Below are 18,385 nucleotides of genomic sequence, written 5' to 3'. Positions count from 1 at the left end.
AATAATATTCTAAAGAAAGATACTTTGAAAACATATGTGCAATAGAGAATAAATATTGTGAACTTTTATTCTGAAGGTCTCATGGTGTACTTATAGCTCATGAATCTTGTTTTTTTTCTGAAGAGAAGGGTCTGGAGAGTAGTTTTACCCTTGTGATTTTTTGAGTTATATTCTACTTGAAATAATACTTATTGGATTAGTATAAAATATTAAGGACCTGTATGAGGTCCCGAAAAAGTTATCTTGAGAGTGTTGGGCTCGGGCGTGATGGCCCGAGCCCATGAGGGGTGAAAGTGGGTCCGGACGCGCTGCCTGAACCCAAACACGCTGGGCTCGAACATATTAGAGATGAGAAATGGGTCCAGATGCAATGACTGAACTTAAACATGTTGGATTCGGGGCACGCTCTCAAGCCCAAGCACGTTGGGCTCGAGTGTGGAAGCCCGAGCACGTGCCCTCTAGGGAGTTGGACTCGGGCAGTAGCCCAAAGCTCAGGCTCCTTGGGTGTGGGGCCCACTTTCCTTGGGTCTCATGTTGTACTTTGGGCTCGGGATACCAAGCCCGAGCTCAAGAGGTGTTCCTGTTGGGTCTATTTTGGAGGAATTTTTTAGATCCATTTTAGAGGTTTTTTTGGTTCATTTTATTTTATTTGTATCCATCAATACTATATTTTATAAAACCAACAAAAATCCCATTATAAGCTTATTTGTTAGAAAAAGAATGGTATTCTCTTTCAGTTTTAAGTGAAGTTATTACTGAAGTTACATAAGAAATTATATTTATTTGAAATGATTTATAGGCATGCTAAAAATGAGTAGTTTGTTATAATCGAGTTGCAGTATCTCTTTCCTGTTGAAATTGATATTATTATTTAAAATTATTAAACAAATAAAATAAAATAAAACGTCTTAATTGGAACCTGAGCTCAATTTACCAATTCCAAGGTGAATCGAGCAAGCCCGCCCTTGCGATCTGGCTGCATGTTATGATTCTCCATCAACTGTGGTGGATTTAACTGTGATTCTTCAACTCATTCTTTGTTTTTATTTTTTTAATTATTTTATTCTAAAATGAGAAATTTTAGAATAAAATAATAAATTAAGTCATATTTATGATCAAAAAAAGTCACGTTAATGATCAAATAGCGTGATTTCGCAAGCTTATAATTTAAAAATTGATTTTATGGTTAAAGAGATAAGTTTCTTTTCTTGATTTATTATGTTCAAAACTTAGGATTAACATTGGAGTACTCTCCATGATGCCCCGAGGACTCTTTCCGAGCGTGTTTGGAAAGTCTTTGGTTAATAAGAAATCGTTATTTAATATTATAAATATTAGAAATTCTAATTGGTCTTTTAGATATTTTAAAAACAATGAATTGGTTGAACAAATAAAAAGTATTAGCACTCTTATCTAAAATAAGTTGCATTGTTTTTTTTTTATTTACTATGATTTGATGGTATTTCTATTTATATTAGCTTATCATGACAGGTTTGTTACGATAAATAAACTTTAGTTTTCTAAGTCAAGAACTTGACCTGTAAAGATAAAATATCCTCAATTATCATTGAGGGTTTTTAGGATAAACTTAGAATTTTTGCTATTACGTCATTTCAAAAAATATTTCGGATAAAATATCTTGCAATTTTTTGTCTTTATATTATAAATGAATGAGTTGTATTACTCTTAATAATATTTTAGATATTGACATTATATAGGTTTTTTATCCTGATATTAAAAAGGAGTAATAATAATTATTATTTCTAATAATATTTTGGATATTAACTTTTTTGTAGGTTTTTTTTTCTTATATTAAAATTGAATAATACATTTTCTTGCCAAAAATAAATTTTTAATATTTTTGAAATATATGTCAAAATCCTTTGGAATTTTACAAACTTGTTGTAAAATCCATACAACATTTTTAAAAACATGCCAAAATATTTTAGATATTATTAAAAAAAATACTCAAATAATTTTTAGGATTTTTGGTCATATGCAAGGAAAAAAGAAAATATTTTATTATTATTTTTTTAATTATTTTTTAGGCTTTGTTTGACAAAAACTCATTGTCCTTAAAACTAAAATTGTCAAAATAGATTTAGGGGTGTTTGTCAAACACGCCCTTAAATTAAAAAGAAAAACATTAAGCAATATTATTTCCGAGAACACAAAAAACACTGCCCAACAACTCAGTCACTTGTTAAGCCCCACAAATAGGCATTTTGACCTCTAAAACATGATTTATTCATCCCAACAAGTCACACTGTCATAAACAAACATATTTGAATAAAAAAAACAAATAACATCAAATCTTCAAAATCATGTTAGAGGTTCCAATCTTCAAAATTATCAAAGCTAAACAGCAAGTATATTCAACAATGTGGGATTCAAAATTGACATTTATCATTTCACAAGCCTCAAACAAGATCTTAGAGCCAAGAACATGCATCAGCAAGCCCTGAAAAAACAAGAAAAGCTTACTATTATATTTGGCAGATTCCACAAACTATTCTATTTTAGTAAAACAAACATCAAAACATTTCTTAAACATCTAGTAAATAGTAATAGCCAACTCAAAGGAGGATTAAGCAAACAAAAAACAACATTTTCATGCATTAATCAAGATACAAGTTTAATACGATGTATCACCAAAACAAGTTTAAAACATTATTGAAACATGTAATGAAAAAGATAGAGGAGTACCTCATAGATATCACCTACTAGTTCAGAAAAGATTTATACCTTCGAAGCTTCAAAATAGTGGTTGTTGCCTTTTTTCTCTCTTTCGCAAAACTTTACCTCCACCAATTTCAAACCTTCCAAAGCTAAAGAAAACCTTGTGTTAGGCTCGTGAACCTTCACAACTAGGGCTTTTTTTAGTATTTTCCATCCTCATCTCTTCTTTTTTTTTTTGATTATCCAATGTATTTATAACATTTTGCTTGGTTTTTTTATGGATTCAATCAATAATTGATCTATGCTTGGCCCTTTGATCGAAATGAGAGAGTTTTTGGTATGTTTTTACAGTTGTGAGCTTTGTACCTTGTTGGTTTTACAATGATGGTTTTGTAACAAAGTTGGTTTTGGAGATTTTGGTGGTTTTGCTAAACTTAAATACCAAAGAGTTGTTCCTAACCTTTTAATCTTGAGAGAAACGTGATCAACCTTTGATAAGAACCCACTGAGAAGGCTTAAAGTGTGAACACTCGAAATAGATGAGTGGTTTTTGCATAATGGGTATCACAATCATCAATGACTAAGTTATTCACTTTTGAAGTCTTGTTGGAACAACTTTAATGTCATTGTCATTTACTATCACCTGAAGTTGGTAGAGGGAATGCACATCTTTTGTTTGGATCAAACTTTGCTTGATTTGGAGGTATGTAACTTCACATTCATTTATTTGAATGTGTTAACTCGATCAATCTAGAATCTGAAAATGCAGTAATGACTAATCAAGGATAAGATGGTATTCAAATCATTGAAGAAAATGGGATGCAAATGTTTGATGAGAATAGTTGATATTTGTAGAGGGGGTGTTTCTCAGTCGAATGGTGGTGGTTACAACCATTGAAATGGTTGGAGACGTCAAATTTATTCGCCTGAAGATACCTATTCGATCAGCTAAAATTATCAAAAAATAAGATAAACAGTGCCCGAACGACGCATCGTCTAAGTTAAAACCCTAAAAATTAGGGTTTTTCATTTGGGATTTGACAAATTTCAAATATTTTTTTTATTTTTCCAACTTTTTTCCAACTTTTTCTTATATTTGTTTATATTTATGTGAGGTCCTAAAATAGGTAATAACAAACATTAAAAAAGAAAATTTACTGGTATGAACAGGCTTTGTTAATCTAGGAATATGTTCTTAAAATTCATCAAGAAATAAATTATTAAATCTTAGTTGACGCGGAAGCTAATTAAAAAAATAATCTTTACCATGAAAAAAAATTACAACTTAACAGTTAGCATGGGGACAATAAAATAACTAAAAGGATCAAATACATCAAAATAACAGTTCGCACACGCATCTAACATGTTTTGTAATGAAAATAGAAGAAACGAAAAGGGACAGTGGTGTTAGAGTCAAATTAGTTTCGTGCCCTTCGCCGTGGTTCGAGACAAAAGTCAATCTAGCAGAAAAAAACTTGAATATGGTGTTATATATATATAAGCGATGAAAAAATGTGAAATGAAAGCTTGAACATGTGTTCCATACATAGTTATTAAACCTGTTCCGGGGTTGATCTGGTTAAGGAGCCGGATCCCGAGTTTCATGGGTCAATCCAAATTAATTTAGATTAACCCGAAAAATTTTAAAAAAAATTAAAAATTTTAATATTTTATATGAAAAAATTAAGAAAATTTTCATGTAAATATAGGTTATACATATTGTAAATAATGAAGTTTAAAAGAATATTTTAAAAAGTTTTTTATCCCACATTAAAAAGATATTATGTTAAGCTTTTCAATTGAAGTATTTAAATCAAAAAAGTTTTTTATCCCACATTTAAAAAAACATAGCTTTTTTCTTGTGAATATAGAGTATATATACTAATGAGTTTCAAATCCCACATTGAAAAAACATAGCTTTTTTCTTGGAAACATAGAGTATATATACTAATAGGTTTCAAATCTCACATTAAAAAGATATTATGTTATCCTTTTAAGTTGAAGTATTTAAAACAAAAGGTTTTTTATCCCACATTGAAAAAACATAACTTTTTTTCTTGGGAACATAGAGTATATATACTGATGGGTTTCAAATTCCACATCTGAAAAAAAAAAAAAAAAAGCATCGGGTCTCGCCTGGGTCACGGGTTGACCTGCCAGGTCGATCGGGTTTGGCCGGATCGTTGCACCGGCCGATCTTTTGACAAACCCGGACCGGTCCAGCCCCCTGATCGACCCGCCGGGCCGATCCAAGTTTAATAACTATGGTTCCATAAAATTAATTCATCATGTTAAATGGTAAAAAAAAAGTTATTAATAATAAACAAAGATTTAACTTAGATGTTAAGCAATAACTGCTTATAAGAAAAAATATGATATTGCACCGCATCATCCTATGTAATATCTTGATTTAATCATGTGTTGATATTTTAAAAAATTAAAATTAAATAGAAACAAAATAACTTTCCAGCATGGTTTCTTTGTTTTTCATTGATATGACTCCAACCCATGGTGTGGCTCTTAATATGGCTTGGGTTTCAAATATAATTCTGTTAGATCTGGGCTGTGGTGACCTGTTCGACTTAATATACTTATACATGATCAAATTATCCCACTCAAAACTTGATCTTACTTCTAGAAATTTTTTAAGGGGCGGCGCATGGTGTTTAATAAGTTCCGAGATGGTTCCGACGACCCATTCTTATTTTCTCATCCTTTTTCTTTTTCCTCCCCTCAATCTTGTGCCTTATTTTCACCCCGGGTACCTCACAGTAAACTAATTAAGACAATTTCTTAGACTCGAATGCAAAACAAATAACTAACCATGTATAAAATTGAAAAAAAAAAGAATTAAGGGTCTAAAACAAAATCATAAAGACTACATGGAAAAAAAGAAGAATAAGGAAAATACAAACCACCCATGATCAAATTAAAACACTCGTTATAAAACCTTAAGGGGTATAACTCAATTAGTCAGGTTTTAAATTTGTTCTCTAAAAATCACCAGTTTAAGTCTCACAAATCTTAGGGTCACTGTTAGCTTAATCCTAAAGACTACATGGTCGTTAATTTTAGGGCCTGTGGAATTAGTTGAGGTACGTACAAACTGACCCGGACATTCATGTTAATAAAAAAAACATTCATTATAAATTATTTATTATTTTATAGCTTGGATGATCAAATACTTATTAATGAGAATTGACGCAATTAATTCAATTTATCTTTATATTTTATATATAGACTCCATTTTGTCTATGTTACTCATCAATACTTTTCTTTTTTTTAACAATCCTTGTATGAGAAAGTAAAATACAACCTGGTTTTATAAAAAAAAATCAAGTTAAAAAAAAAATGGTCACATGGTGTCAACTTTTTCATGTTCTTAATAATAAATGAGGATTGAGTTTTTATATAAAATTATTTTTTGTTTATTTTAACAAAAATAATTGAAAATATTAAGTTAATTTTATGAATAACAATAAAAAATGAAATAAGAATATTCATTACAATAATATTAAAAAAGTCATTATATTATTATTATTATTATTATTATTAATATATCCCCCATTCAAATTTTTTAAATTCTCTCTCGTTACATTAATGGATCATAGATTACGTACACTCTCTTCCTAAGCTTCATTTCTATTTCTATTTCTGTCCTCCTCTCGCTCTTATGCCATCCCAATTCCGCCACCACCGGAGCCGATCACCACCATGCCGACCGCCGCTGCCACCGTCCCTATCCACGGGCCCGTGACCTCCTCACTCGACTGGACTCACCCGACCCGAATACCAAGCTCAAGGCACTCAGAGAAATAAAAAACCAGGTAATCGGTAATCGCACCAAGAAGCTCTCTTTCCTCAAGCTCGCCGCCATTCCAGCTGTCGCCTCTATCCTCTCCTCCGCCGCCGCCGAAGCAGACTCCCAATTAGCCAATGCTGACGTCAGCTTCACCAACATTATTGTCCAGTCAGCTGCGGTTCTTGGCAGCTTCGCTTGCGGCTTCAATGCCGGCGTCCGAGCGGTCCTTAACGCTGACGCTTTTCCTAGCCATATTCGGATCCTCTCCAATCCCGATAAGAAAGTAATCATGCTCTTTTTTTATTGAAAGCTTTAAAATTTATTGATTGGGAATCTTATTTTGTTTAGAAAGGAATTTAAACCATACATAAACTACTTATCGGTGCTAAATATTGAAAATTTTGTGTTTAATGCGTAAATTTGTTTATAATAATGCTGCAATTTCATAAAATCACTGCATTTATGGAGTTTGTGCTTGGAATTTCTTTATAGAAATGTTTAATCTTTATTTTTTAAAGCTGCGTTTGATTTCAGAAAGACGAAAAAGAGTGGATATAATCAGTGCAATTTTTTCTCTGCTTACTGAAGGAGTTCTTAATCTATGACTGATTATGTATGGTTAATTTGAAATTTGTTGGGAATTTTCCTTTCGTAAGGTAAATGGGTTTTGTTTGATCTTCAGGTGGTGGATGCGAGTGCTCTTTCACTTAGAGTGATTTATCATTCGAAATTGGCACCGAAGTATGAGTTTGTTCAAGAAAAAAAACATGGAATTCCTTATTTCTTTACTTAATAGCGATAATGAAAATGTTACTGGACTCGGTGCAAGTATCATTACACATTCTTTTGAGACAAGTGTGGAGCAAAGGGCATTATGTGATGCTGGGGTTCTAAAAAGTTAATTAGCCTCCTTGAAGGTTCTATAAGTCAGAAAAATGCTAGTTTAGAGTCGCTGCCTGCAGTCTTTAAGAACAATCCTGGGGTCATCTCTAAATTCACGGGACTTAAAAATGAAAGAGCTGTTGAAGGCTCTTTAAGTCAGAGAGATGCTAGTTTAGAATCTTTGGCCACAGTTCTCAAGAACAACACTGAAGCTGTCTCGAATTTTGTGGGACCAGAAAGTGGGAGTGTTTTAAGCTCTATAATTGAATTAACAAGGGATAGATATCCCCAGACAAGGTTGCTTGCCTGCATGTACCTGATTGTCATAAGAATGCTTCTCCTAATTATATGCAAGTGACCATTCCACTGCTGCCAATTTGCAACTTCTAATATACTTCTAGTTACACAGGTCTTGAACCAAGTGATTGATGCGCACCTATGTCTACGTCTTGCTGATAGAATGTCATTCAGAACTTGTGTGCAGGTTGCTTCAAGAATGAAATGCTTGTATAGAGCTCACTGATTCCTTGTTGGAAAGCCTTATATATGGTAATGACTATAGTTTCTGCAACTGTTAATTCCTTATGGTGATTTGGTCCGTTAAAGCATAATCCGGTATCACAATTGAATTTGCACCACAGACCCTGAGCCTTGTGTTCAAGAGCAAGCTTTGGCCCTTGTTCGGAATCTTGTTGATGGATGTATAAAGTCCATTGAGTATGTGTTTGCTGAAGATGGTATTCTATTAGATGCTGTTGGAAGGCAATTACACAATGCTTCACACGAACTTGGAATACAGGTTAAAAGTCTTTTACACTCTCTCCTTAGATGTTGTTGGCAACTATTATTGTAACTTTTTAACTGCTACATGGATGATGAGTATCTATGTAACATCCTTAAATTATAATGTCATGAAATCTCACACATTTCTTTACGAATGTCAAGTATTAAATAATATGTCTAAGATTATGGAATTTATTTATTTTTTTAAAATTTCAGCAGAGTTTCCTCTATTTTTGTTGGTATCAAGTTATTGACAACACTTTTATCATATGTCATTACAACTTCTATCTTGATCCAATCATCCTGGATCACATCCCATTCATCAATCAATCACTCAATACTTAATACTTATCAATATATTCAAGTCTCATAATATCAATTAATAAGTCAACATAAAAGAACTACTAAAACAAATTGAAAAATAAACAATTTCATCACTAAAGAGTAATAAATGTTAACTAACTACATATATGCATTTAGACTAAATGAATACAATATTAAGATTAAGAGTCATATTGTCTTAAAACATCTAATATATTCTACTACTTTATATTATAATTCTGAAAATGATTTAGCCATACTACCATCTATACGTATATATAATACATCCATTACATACTACACATCTTCTATTTGATTTTTACAGCACAAAGGTTTTCAAAGAAAATAAAAACATAAATATTACATTCCAAAATGATAATTCATAAACAGAAAAATCCTACATCGCCTCATGGTGCACCTGTTTCAACAATAACCATATTAATTAATTTACTCAATATCTTAGTCATATATTAATTATTTTACTCTTAACCTTTGAAATTTAATACTTCTAACTTTAATCAATTAATTCACACAATCTTTTCAAAACTTAAATATCCAGCCAACTCATCTTGATTGCCAATAATTCTAGTACTTTCATATAATTACCCACAAAATAATTCTGGTACTTTCATATAATTACCCACAAATTCGGTTAACCTTCCTCGGTTACCAATAAATTCGGTAATTCCATATGAATTACTCAGCATTCGGCTAACCTCTTTTGTTAGCCAATCAATTCGATAATTCCATACGAATTACCTCATATTTAGTTAACTTCTTTGTTAACCAATAAACCCGGTAATTCTCTTTATTACCCAAGAAATCCGGCTAACCCATTTTGGTTGCCAAAATCAATTCGGTAATTCTATATGAATTACCCAGCATCCGGCTAACCTCTTTTGTTAGCCAAATAATAATTCCGGTAATTTCACATAAATTACTAATAATTCTCATTTCTAATAATCACTTAATTATTCATTCTTTAAATATCAATTAAATAAACAACATAGATATAAAAGGAAAACTAATAATTACAAAATAAGGTGACGAATCACCTACCTTCTGCTCGTGATGGCCTAGCTCCTCCTGTCTGATGACCAGCTCCTCCTGTCTGATGACCAGCTCCATACGTAACTCCTGAATCAATCAAATGTCATTATATCATTAGTCCATCAATATTTTTCTTACGTTCCGAAACGCAAAGCACATAATTCTTTTTTAATTCGTTCGGATAAAAATTCATTCTCAAACATAACATCATCATTTCACATACAACCACATATTTAAATCAAGTTACTTTTTTTCTTGCTTTATGTTCATAATTCCTCCATCAAATAATCCTTCTATTCTTTATGCCTTCACATCATATTATTTATTTTATCTAAACATATGTAAGAACTATTTTCAAGCACAATCTAAACATCTCGTCTTCATGCTTTCTTTTTAACTAGTTCAATTCTCTTTTAAATTGAATTTACTTATTTCTCTCAACTTTAAGGCCATTTCTTCATGTAGTCTTTCTTACTTATTTTAAATATCATGATTAAACATAGTTTCCTAAACATTAACATTAAAAGTCATTCCTCCACTTTTTCTTCATTTGGCCGAATGTTATCTTCCTTTTCCTCCCCCAGATTTTTCTTCATTTACTTGTTATTTCAACTTGTTTTCATGCTATTCCACTTATCATTTTTCCTTCCCCTCCTAATTACCCCAAATTCTCATAAGAACCCTAAGTTCAAGAATCAAGGATTTAAGGAAAATTCCATGAAATTACATCCTAACTTAATCAAGTAAGCTTAAAAACATCTAAATCAAACATTAAATCCAAACTTCTTATGCTTACCAATTGACTTTCTTCCAATTTCTCCTCTCCCAAGGTTAGCCAAATTCCCTTTCTCAATTCCTCCTTCCTTCACTTGATTCTTTCTTAGATTAGTGTTTTATAAGTTGGACTTTTTAAGTTTACAAGGTTATTCTTTCACTTTTCTTATTTTTTTCCTTGGTTTTTATGTTTTTCCCTTACTTTTCTCTCTCGCGTTTTCTTTTTCCATTCCGCTTCTGCCCAGTCGGCAACATATAAAAGAAAGGGAGAGCTGATTTGTTTTTTTTTTTAATGGCAAATAACCATTTTGCCCTTAATGAGTCTTTTTGCTTTTATTTGACGGTCCTTATTTTTTTTGTTAGCACTACCAAGCCCTGTTCATCCTAAAATTTTAACCAGATTTGATTCAATATATTTTAAGGTCCCTCGTAAAATTTCAGCTCAATCTGATGGTCGGATTGAAAATTACACCCAATAACATAAAACTGGTAAAATTGTGATTTTTCGTCAAATTTCCGAATTTCTCCAAAAATTCTGAAATTTTAACCCAAGCTAAGGCATCGTATTAGAAGGTTCCACGCAAATTTTCAGAATTTTCTGATAACCCGATCGAGAGTTATGAAAAAGAGAGGTGGGGTTGGATGAAATACTTGTAGTAAAGGAGTTTCCAGATGTATTTCCAAAGGAGTTACCAGGGTTACCTCCTGTGAGGGAGGTAGAAGTTTCTATAGACATATTACCTGGAACCACACCTATAGCTCAAGCACCGTATCGGATGGCTCCTGCAGAGTTTGCAGAATTAAAGATACAGTTACAAGAACTATTAGATAAAGGGTTCATACGCCCTAGTATATCACCTTGGGGAGCTCCTGTCTTATTTGTTAAAAAGAAAGATGGGACGTTTCGACTTTGTATAGATTACAGACAACTTAATAAGGTGACTATTAAGAATAAGTATCCTTTTTCACGAATCGATGATTTATTTGATCAGCTAAAAAGGGCATGTGTATTCTCAAAGATTGATCTAAGGTCAGGCTATCACCGGTTGAGGATAAAGGAGCAGGATGTACAGAAGACAGCCTTTAGAACTCGTTATGGACATTATGAATTTATGGTAATGCTATTTGGATTGACAAATGCCCCAGCAGTATTCATGGACTTGATGAATCGGATCTTTCGATCCTACTTGGATAAATTTATAGTGGTGTTTATTGATGATATATTGATATACTCCTCTTCACAGATAGAACATGAACATCATTTGAGAGAAGTCTTGGAGATCTTGAGGAGGAATAAATTGTTTGCAAAGTTAAGTAAATGTGAGTTCTAGTTGAATGAAGTGGTCTTTTTGGGGCATATGATATCGGGAAAAGGAATATATATGGATCCAAAGAAGATAGAAGTAATAATGAAATGGGAAAGACCCACAAATGTGACTGAAATTCATAGTTTTCTAGGTCTGGATGAATATTATAGAAGGATTTTCAACAATAGCTTCTCCGATGACTTGATTAACTTGAAAGGAAGTTAAATTTGAATGGTCAAAGGAGTGTGAAGCTAGTTTCTAAGAGTTAAAAAAAAGGTTAACATCAGCTCCAGTGTTAGCCTTGCCAAAGGGACAAAAAGGAATTGTGGTGTATAGTGATGCTTCCATTAAGGGTTTAGGATGTGTACTTGTGCAACATGGAAGGGTAATCGCTTATGCATCTAAACAGTTGAAACCGCACGAAGTAAATTATCTTGTACATGATTTGGAGTTGGCAGCGGTTGTATTTGCATTGAGGATATGGAGATATTATCTATATGTAGCACAAATGCAGATTTTCACAGACCACAAAAGTTTAAAATACTTGATGTCGCAAAAGGAATTGAACATGCGACAAAGGAGGTGGATGGAACTAATCAAAGATTATGATTATGTCATTGATTATCATCCAGGGAAAGCAAATGTTTTAGCAGATGCCCTGAGTCGGAAGAATAAAGCTTTTGTTGGTGGATTACTTGTGAAAGGAGATAGAGAACTCTTGGAATTGGGTAAATTGAAGGTGCATTTGAGTATGAATTCAGGGGGATGCTTATTGGCAAAGTTAGTATTACAGTTTGACATGAGAGAAAGGATTCGAAAGGCTCAGTTTGTTGATCCTGAAGTGATGAAAGAAATGGATAAGTTGGAGTTAGGCCAAGAATCATTGGTTCAAGTATCAAAAGATGGGATGGTGGTGCTGGGAAAAAGAATATATCTACCCGACGATGAAGTTTTGAAAGGTGATATCTTGAGGGAAGCTCATTAATCTAAACTGGCAATTCACCCTGGAAGCACAAAGATGTATAGAGATTTGAAGGAGAGTTACTGGTGGCAAAAAATAAAGAGGGAGATAGCAAAATACGTGGCCAAGTGTACCATATGTCAGCAGGTGAAAGTAGAGCATCAACGGTCGGCTGGAGAATTGCAACCTCTCCTGATTCCTGAATGGAAATGAGAGAAATTTACTATGGATTTTGTATCTGGGTTACCTAGAAGTAGAAAAGGAAATGATGTAATATGAGTGATTGTGGATAGATTGACAAAATCATCTTTATTCTTGTCTATGAAGATGGGGATTCGGTTGAAAAACTAGCCCAATTATATCGTGTACCAGTTTCTATAGTTTCTGATAAAGATCCTCGGTTTACATCGAGGCTATGGCCTAGCATCCAGAGGGTACAAGATTGGATTTAAGCATGGCTTTTCACCCACAGATTGATGGACAATCCGAAAGAATAATTCAGCTATTGGAAGATCTATTGAGAGCTTGTATACTGGAGTTTGAGGGACAATAGGAAGATCACCTGCCATTAATAGAATTCACTTATAATAACAGTTATCAGTCTACATAATGTATTTCATGTTTTGATGCTGCGGAAAGCAGACTTGGATCCTGCACGAATTTTGCCACAAATTATGATGGAAGTATGGGAAGATTTAACTATGGAGGTATAGCCTGAGCATATTAGGGACTGAAGTATAAAGGAATTACAAAATAAAAGCTGTTAGTAAAGGTATTATGGAGAAACTCTCAAATAGAAAAAGAAACCTGGGAGAGAGAGTCAGAAATGAAAAAGAAATATCCTGGATTATTTTCTTACATAGGTATGAATTTAAATTTCGAGGACGAATTTTTTTTATAGGAGGGGAGAATGTAAATCCTCTAGGCGAAAAATCATAAATTGACTAGTTTTATGAAGAAAACAAATTCGTAACTCTTGATCGGCTTATCAGAAAATTCTGAAAATTTTCATGGAGCCTTCTAATATGATGCCTTAGCTTGGGTTAAAATTTCATAATTTTTGGAGAAATTCGGAAATTTGATGAAAAATCACAATTTGACCAATTTTACGTTATTGGGCGTAATTTTCAACCCGACCATCAGATTGAGCTGAACTTTTACGAGGGACCTTAAAATATATTGAATCAAATCTGGTTAAAATTTTAGGATGAACGGAGCTCGGTAGTGCTAAAAAAAAAAAATAAGAACCGTCAAATAGAAGCAAAAGGACTCATTAAGGGCAAAATGGTTATTTGCCATTAAAAAAAATAAAACAAATCAGCTCTCCCTTCCTTTTATATGCTGCCGACTGGGCAGAAGCGGAATGGGAAAAGAAAAGGCGAGAGAGAAAAGTAAGGAAAAAACATAAAAACCAAGTAAAAAATAAGAAAAGTGAGAGAATAACCTTATAAACTTAAAAAATCCAACTTATAAAACACTAATCTAAGGAAGAATCAAGTGAAGGAATTGAGAGAGGGAATTTGGCTAACCTTGGGAGAGAAGAGAAATTGGAAGAAAGTCCATTGGTAAGCATAAGAAGTTTGGATTTAATGTTTGATTTAGATGTTTTTAAGCTTACTTGATAAAGTTAGGAAGTAATTTCATGGAATTTTCCTTAAATCCTTGAACTTAGGGTTCTTATGGGAATTTGGGGAAATTAGGAGGGGAAGGAAAAATGATGAAGTGGAATAGCATGAAAACAAGTTGAAAGAACAAGTAAATGAAGAAACATTTGGGGGAGGAAAAGGAAGATGACATTTGGCCAAATGAAAGAAAAGTGGAGGAATGACTTTTGATGTTAATGTTTAGGAAACTATGTTTAATCATGATATTTAAAATATGTAAGAAAGACTAAATGAAGAAATAGTCTTAAAGTTGAGAGAAATAAGTAAATTCAATTTAAAAGAGAATTGAACTAGTTAAAAAGAAAGCATGAAGACAAGATGTTTAGATTGTGCTTGAAAATAGTTCTTACACATGTTTAGATAAAATAAATAATATGATGTGAAGGCATAAAGAATAGAAGGATTATTTGATGGAGGAATTATGAACATAAAGCAAGAAAAGAAGTAACTTGATTTAAATATGTGGTTGTATGTGAAATGATGATGTTATGTTTGAGAATGAATTTTTATCCGAACGAATTAAAAAAGAATTATGTGCTTTGCGTTTCGGCACGTAAGAAAAATATTGATGGACTAATGATATAATGACATTTGATTGATTCAGGAGTTACGTATGGAGCTGGTCATCAAACAGGAGAGAGGAGCTAGGCAATCACGAGCGGAAGGTAGGTGATTCGTCATCTTATTTTGTAATTATTAGTTTTCCTTATATATCTATGTTGTTTATTTAATTGATGTTAAAAGAATGAATAATTAAGTGATTATTAGAAATGAGAATTATTGGTAATTTATGTGAAATTACCGGAATTATTATTTGGCTAACAAAAGAGGTTAGCCAGATGCTAGGTAATTGATATAGAATTACCGGATTGATTTTGGCAACCAAAATGGGTTAGCCGGATTTCTTGGGTAATTAAGAGAATTACCGGGTTTATTGGTTAACAAAGAGGTTAACTGAATATGGAGTAATTTGTATGGAATTACTGAATTGATTGGCTAACTTGATTTTAGGAATGGATTGGCTAGTAGCATATACAGCTCAAATAGATTGTTTTACAAAAGTAGTAACTCTTCAGGGTGAGGGTGGAGTTTTAAGGAGAAAGAAATGTCATACCGAATAGTATAATTTCGGTAATGACTGCTGGGAAACTACTAAGAAAGGAATGTATAGCCTATCTTGCTTATGTAATAGTTTATGATTTTTTGCCCAGAGGGTTTACAATCCATGCTGTATGATAGTGAAAATGTTGTGATATCTGGTTTGTCATTTCAGTTACTAATTGTTATTGTAACTGCGTAACTGTTTTGTGGATGGTGAGTCTTCTATTATTGCAAAAGTTGTTTTAAACATAGCCGTCATCTGATGTTGCAATCAAGCCATGCTGCTTAACTAGGGGATGATGTCTGTCACTTTTGGCATTATCATGATGGTATGTGGATGAACATTTTCCAGTTCATCAGCTTTGTTCTTAATGAATAGGGTTGTTTTCAGATACTTTGGTTGCATTTATGATCTTTCATTTGAAAATGTCCAATTAGTTGCTTTACATAGCTGTGGATATGGTTGTCTTTACAATGTCAAAACCATGAGTAATATATATATGTGCGGAATTATAGAATGTAGAAACAATTTGATTCGATCAGTTGGATTGCTGCCACACCCAATGCAGGAGCGATAGTGGATTGCTGCCACACCCTATAAAGGTGTTTCGTTAAGTAGCCTAAGCTGTTTTCGTTAAGTTCAATTGATCCCATGAGTGCTGAATGATTTTTAATAACTTTTTTAGAAAAAACTAATGGACATGAAAAAGGAAAAAATTGCAAAACATGCACATGCTATAACAGAACATCGATTGAAAATTGTAAGGAGACTCTTGCGTGTACATCCACCACATGTATTATTATGTGTTCTTACATTCATCATTATATGTATTCATTCCAAAAGGTTTCTTCTTCCTTCGTTTTTTTTTTTTTAAATGTCATCACTGTTTCTGATTTATCAAAAATAAAACTGTAACTTGATGTTCACTTGAGATTGTCACCACGGCATCTGATTTATCAGAAAAGAAAACAGTAACTTGATGTTAAATTGAGGTGCTCTTTCCATGTCCTTAGCATTGATCATGAAAAGAAACTTCTCGCAGGACTGTCACATATTAAAACTGTTGATCTTCTTGCTCACTTTGCTAATCATCATAGTTGTTTCATATTTTAAGGCACATCAATGATTTTCCATTGAAGGTAGAGGCTGACAAGCTTGAAGATTGCAAGTTCCACATTGAAAATTTAGACATGCATATTGAGAAATTAAACAAAACAAGCTAGTGTATTGTTGAAGGATAATGAACATACAGGGACACAAACAACTTGCATTCTACATGGAATTTGTTATTTATAAGAAAGTCTTGACATCATTGATAAAAACATGGCCGCATGAACATACACCTTTCCTAATATTAGCAAGAAATCTCAGAGACACCATGGTGCATTAGTTATTAAACATAAGTAGGTCTATTATCTTGCTGTGTGATGGTTGGTTGTCTTTTATGGTCAGCGGGTATTAATCTGTGAACTCTGGGATGAGGGCAAATCTCAGCTCTATCATCCAGATGAACTTTTGCATTTCCATGTGAAGATTGTTGATATGCAAGTAAAAGTGTCATTTATCAAGTAAGCTCAGTAAAATGTCGGCAGGGGAAACAAGACTAGTTTATATTAACAAGACATTTCTGACATGTGCCTACAACTATATGCTGGATGATTTAATTTGGTCTCTATGTTTAATCTGTCTACTTTTTGAATGATGAAGAGCATTGGGAAAGGTAACATATTGTCAACTATTGTTTCTGCCAATCATGATTGAAACCATGCAAGAAAAAGGTGGGTCTCGGGGGAATTTACAGTGTACTGCTGTTTATAGACTGCTAATAGATAATTAAAATTCTTATCATGTAGGGAATGTATCTTCTTGGCAACGTGGCAAGTGGAAATGAGTTTCATAAGGAAATAGTTATGCAGCAAATTTTTGTCCGAGCAGACAATTGAGCCCAATCTTTCATGATCAATTTCTTGCAGTGTAGTGATAGCAGGTTTACGTACAGCTGCTGTCTGGATGATAGTAAATCTCACATTCCCTTGTCCTGGTGCATTTGGTCGGCTAGTACAACTTAAGAATGCGGGCATGGTATCTCAAATAAGGAACATGGTTAATGATTCCTGCCTTGACGTGAAGGTCACTGAACTTATACCTGAGTTTGGAACACCCTTTTACTCGTTTTAACTGTTTTACTAATGTTCCAGTACTATATTTTTTGCAGCTTCGTGTAAGAACAGTGATGACTCAGTCTATGACTTTTGGTGATGGCCTCACATGATCATCTGTATGCATCCCTTGAATCTAGCACAAAGAGGAGAGACAAATGCAGAACAATCTTTGGTCTTGACCTTATTTTGTAAGATATGTCCAGCATTTCTCTGGAAGCTTGAAACATTATGCTGCAGTGAAGGTTGGTGCTCATTTAAATTTTGACTGGGTTGTGATGGTATATTTAATTGGCAAATTTCTCTCCTTTTCGATGGATTGTCATTGGACAAAATCTTTTATTTGTTTAAATTAGTTAATTTATTTTCCTTGGCACACAAGTAGCTCTGCTATAAAATTTACTTCCAGCAAATTGGTTGGACCGGTGTCAATTACTCGATTACTATAGCATCATATTGGCATGGATATACGCTCTTTATTCTCTACCTTTTCATTTAGTAGGTGAAGATGCTGGCATTAACCATAAACTATTTTGCTACATATTAGTCAATTTCCCTTCGAGTTTTAAATTGGAGATGGTGATTGCTTGTTATCTGAGCCATATTTCCTTCTTTTGTTCAATTCTTTCTTTTGTAGGGGTCACATTACATTGCTTTCAGTTTTTCCAGTTAGAGAGCAGTGTGGTTCTCGATTTGTGGGGGCAGCAGATCCCTTTCCGTGATGCCTACATTATGCATTAATTTTTGTATGTAATCGATGATCCTTGTTGTAGCACATGGTATCAACTTGTAAATTAAACCACGACATCCATACATACATACATATTTTTTTGCAAATTAAGGATATATGCTTGTTCCTCGACTCTTCTTCTGAAACATAATGACTCACTCTGTAAGTCCC

The 18,385-nt window shown here is 33.2% G+C and overlaps 1 pseudogene; it reads left to right on the top strand.

Moving 5' to 3' along the window:
* The first annotated feature begins 355 nt into the window (after window positions 1–355).
* Window positions 356–18,346, top strand: LOC18095076 (uncharacterized; annotated as a pseudogene).
* Window positions 18,347–18,385: the final 39 nt, after the last annotated feature.

This window comes from Populus trichocarpa, chromosome 1 (assembly GCF_000002775.5).
Source record: "Populus trichocarpa isolate Nisqually-1 chromosome 1, P.trichocarpa_v4.1, whole genome shotgun sequence".
NCBI lineage: Eukaryota > Viridiplantae > Streptophyta > Magnoliopsida > Malpighiales > Salicaceae > Populus > Populus trichocarpa.
The sequence above is the reverse complement of the archived record's forward strand: the minus strand, read 5'-3'. Positions and strand labels throughout refer to the sequence as shown.